Raw genomic sequence first — 3,943 nt, 5'->3', positions numbered from 1 at the left:
TGCTTTTCTTCATTGCAGAAGTAGGGGAGTACAAGTATGAGATGTATCTATTTTCAGATGCAGGTGATATGTTGGTTGGTTTTGCTAAACTGTTTGTTTTTGATGTCCATTTCTATCCTTTGTTTCAAGGGAAAGCTCAAGGTAGAGAACCTCCATTCAGAAATGAATGTGATATACTGTAAAGTCAAATACCTCAGAACAACTTGGTCAATGCAATGATCACCTTCAATTCTAAAGAACAAATGGTGAAACATTCTATTTACCTCCTGACAAAGAAATAATGTACTCAAGATGCAGAATTTTACATATAAATATGTATATTAAAACATATGCAAATATGTATAGATACATAAATAAGAAATAAGGTTAAAAAGTAGAGTATGATATTAAAAAACAAAAGGCATCAATATACACCTTAATATAAAAAGAACAAGAATGAACTATTATTATCAGAATAATGAAATATTCACATCTATTTTCTATACAGAATACGATAGAACAGTAGCCCTCATGTCAGTGATAACTAGCTTATTGGACTTCCAGGGTTAGAGCCAAGATGACAGAGTAGAGGAATCATTACCTCTGACCTCTTCCAGTTTTCCCCTCCAAACAACTTTAAAGTAATTGCACAAATAGAATTCTGCAGTGGAAGAGCTTAACAAAAGGTAAAAGTGAGACACTTTTCAGTCCAAGAAAACTCATGGAGGTCAGAAGGACAGGTCAGTGACACTGAGGTGGGAGCTGGCCTGGAGCCCTTATGGTAGCCATTCCAGCTGTGGGCCTTGGAGATAGTCATAACATGAGCAGCTTCAGGAGCTTTCAGACAAGAGACGTAAGGGGATCAGGCAATTGGTCAGAAAGAGATTATAGAGATAACTTGTACTAGCACTGGGCACTGTTTGGCAATCCCATTGCCCATAACCACTTCAGGGTTGAGGGAAAATTAGAAAAAAATAAGAGCAATCCAAGAAAATAAAGAAAATTATGAAAAGAAAGTCAACCAACTTGAAATAGAGAATCAAAAACTTAAGGAAGAAAATAATTTCTTGAAAACTAGAATTGGGAAATGGGAAACTAATGATGTTCTAAGACACCAAGAAATAACAACATAAAATCAAAGAAATGAAAAAGTAGAAGAGAAAGTGAAATATCTCATCAGAAAAACAACTAATCTGGAGAACAGATCAAGGAGAAATAATATAAGAATAATTGGACTGCCTGAAAATTATGATAAAAAAGAATCTTGATATAATATTACAAGAAATTATCAAGGAAAAGTGCCCTGGAGTTCTAAAACAAGACAGCAAAGCAGAAATAGAAAAAATGCACCAATCACCACCTGAAAGAGATCCCAAGAGAAAAACAGAAATAGCATAGCCACGTTTCAAAGCTTCCAGGTTAAGGAGAAAATATTATAAGCAACAAGAAAAAAAAAAAACAATTTAAATACAGTGGAAAGAGAAGAGACTTCATGCTAGGCGGGGACATGAACAAACTGAGTGCTGAGTGGAGGACTCGGGTGGAACGGGACCGGCTGGGAGGTAAAGTGTGAACTTGTCAAGGGAGCTTTGTCAACAAGCCAATTTGGGGTTGGTTACATCCCAGGAACAAGGTCATGAGACCTGGGGTTTCCTACCTTGTTCGGTACATGGGTTGTGTGGAGGTCCTCCAGTCAATGAGGGCCTTAGATTTCAGTACTTGCACCCAGGTCACTAGAGAAGCCATCAGTCTGGTGTGTGAGGCTGTGCTGGGGGCAAAAGTGACTGCATGGAGGAGAAAGCCCTGTAGTCGCCCACTCAGCTCCATACTGGGGAGGAGTAATCTGAAGTTTGCTAGCATGCCCATCACCCTAACTGTTTCTAGCAGCAGCCTCAACCTCATGGCTGCAGATTGTAAACAAATCATCTCCAATCACCGCATGCAGTCAATCTCTTTTGCGACTGGTAGGGAACTGGACTCTGCAGAGTATGTCATCTATGTTGTCAAAGATCCTGTCAATCAGAGAGCCTGCCACGTCCTGGAGTGTCCAGAAGGACTAGCACAGGATGTCATCAGCACTATTGGCCTGGCCTTTGAGCTGCGCTTTAAACAATACCTTAGGAACCCACCCAACCTTGTCACTCCCCATGACAGGATGGCTGACTTTGATGGCCCAGCTTGGGATGTGGAGGAAGAGGAGCCCCTGACCATCAGTACTACAGTGACTTCCCAGGCGAAGGAGCCACCCCCCCTTGGTGGGGTACTAGACATGAGGCTTCAGGATGGAGCTAGCCCAGAGGTTCCTTGTCCACCACTACCAAGTATTCAGACCACCAACCACCTAAGAGCCACTTTGCCCATCTGATAGCTAGCTGGGGGTGATCCTGATATTTGAAAATAGCTTCCATCTCCTGGACCAGGCAGAGAACTATTTGGTGATCCCTCCTATGTCAATGTCCAGAATCTAGAAAAAGTCCAGCAAGGAGATGGTGGTTCTTCTAACCCTACTACCATTGGCAGTGCCCCACATGACCTCTTTGACATGAAGCCAATTGAAGATGTGCTTCGGGTCCCCCACCTGCCTCTACCACACCAATGTCTGAGTAGCTCTGAGGGGAGCCCTGGTTCCATGGGAAGTTGAGTAGGCTGGAGCTGAAGGGCATCTGAGGCTCAATGGGGACTTCCTGGTTTGGAAGAGTATGACTACCCCAGGCCAGGATGTCCTTTCTGGTCTGCAGAGCGGCTAGACCAAACATTTGCTGCTCGTTGATCCTGAAGGTGCGGTTCAGACAAAGGATCACTGATTCAAGAGTGTCAGTCACCACATCAACTACCACATGGACAATCACCTACCCATCATCTCTGCAGGCAGTGAGCTATGTCTTCAGCAGCCGGTGGAACGGAAGTTGTAACCGACCTGATCCTGTCCCCAACCCTGTTCCAGCCTCCAGGACCCTCCCTTTCACTGTTCTGGTCCCAATTCCAATAGTTTTCTGGGGGAAAATGTTCTGGTTGCAGCACTCTGTTGTATCTGTGAGTGGTCTGGATTCTAGGGTTCAGGACCTGGAGGAAGAATTAATTTTTCTTCTCCTCCACCAGAGTATTAGTGCTCATGTCAGTCTTATGGCCCTCAGATGGGCCTGGGCAAGACCCTCTAACAGGAGAAAGGAATCTTAGAAACAGCTCCAGTGGAATGGGATTTTTCTTCAAAGGGATAAAATTCTGTCCCTCCTCCAGTGTTTAAATCTTGTGCCTTTGACCATGCAACAGGTCTAAATAAGTTTTATGCAAAGTTTTCCTGTGGGCTAGAAATGATGATACTCCATCTGTCCCCCAGCCCCCCCTTAGCCTGGGACTCCCAGACTGGTCTTGGGAGACTAGGGGCAGATGTGGTTGCTTGCCTTTCTTCAAAGAGGATGTTCAATCCTCAGAGCCTATACCAGAACCCTATTTGCTGGCCAGGGCTAGGTCAATGTTCCATCCCTATTCCTCCCCTCTGCCTCATACACAGAGTGCCTCCTGGCTGGGGCCCCTGCTCTAAGAGTCTGTATATACATTTTGTAAACACCCATTTCCCCCCACCCCCAGTGTTGCATACATTGTCCTATTTTACAGCCAAAATGTAGCCCCTTGTAGCCTCTCTAATTCCTTTGGGTTGGACAGTGGATTCAATGTTTGGTTCTTCTATACAGTCAACTCTCAATTTTCTGTATTAATTTGAAAGGTAATAGTTATCTATAGCAGTGGATAATCCCCAAATAATTTTTATTTAGTTTGGCAATGTTATAGTTTTGGCAACGAAATTATTTCCTGCTTTTTGTCTTGCTTGAGCACAAAAGTTGTCTCATCTTTATACATATGGCACCTTTTTATTTTTTCAGAGACTTCTATTATATCATTTTACTATCATGACAAGTCTGTAGCACAGGAATTATTATCTCTCATTTTACAGGTGAGAAAACTG

The 3,943-nt window shown here is 43.1% G+C and overlaps 1 pseudogene; it reads left to right on the top strand.

Moving 5' to 3' along the window:
• The first annotated feature begins 1,486 nt into the window (after positions 1–1,486).
• On the top strand, positions 1,487–2,925 carry LOC114026081 (annotated as a pseudogene).
• The last annotated feature ends 1,018 nt before the right edge of the window (positions 2,926–3,943 follow it).

This window comes from Vombatus ursinus, unplaced genomic scaffold, assembly GCF_900497805.2.
Source record: "Vombatus ursinus unplaced genomic scaffold, bare-nosed wombat genome assembly UNPS02014832.1, whole genome shotgun sequence".
Lineage (NCBI taxonomy): Eukaryota > Metazoa > Chordata > Mammalia > Diprotodontia > Vombatidae > Vombatus > Vombatus ursinus.
This window is presented reverse-complemented; position numbering and strand designations above follow the sequence as displayed.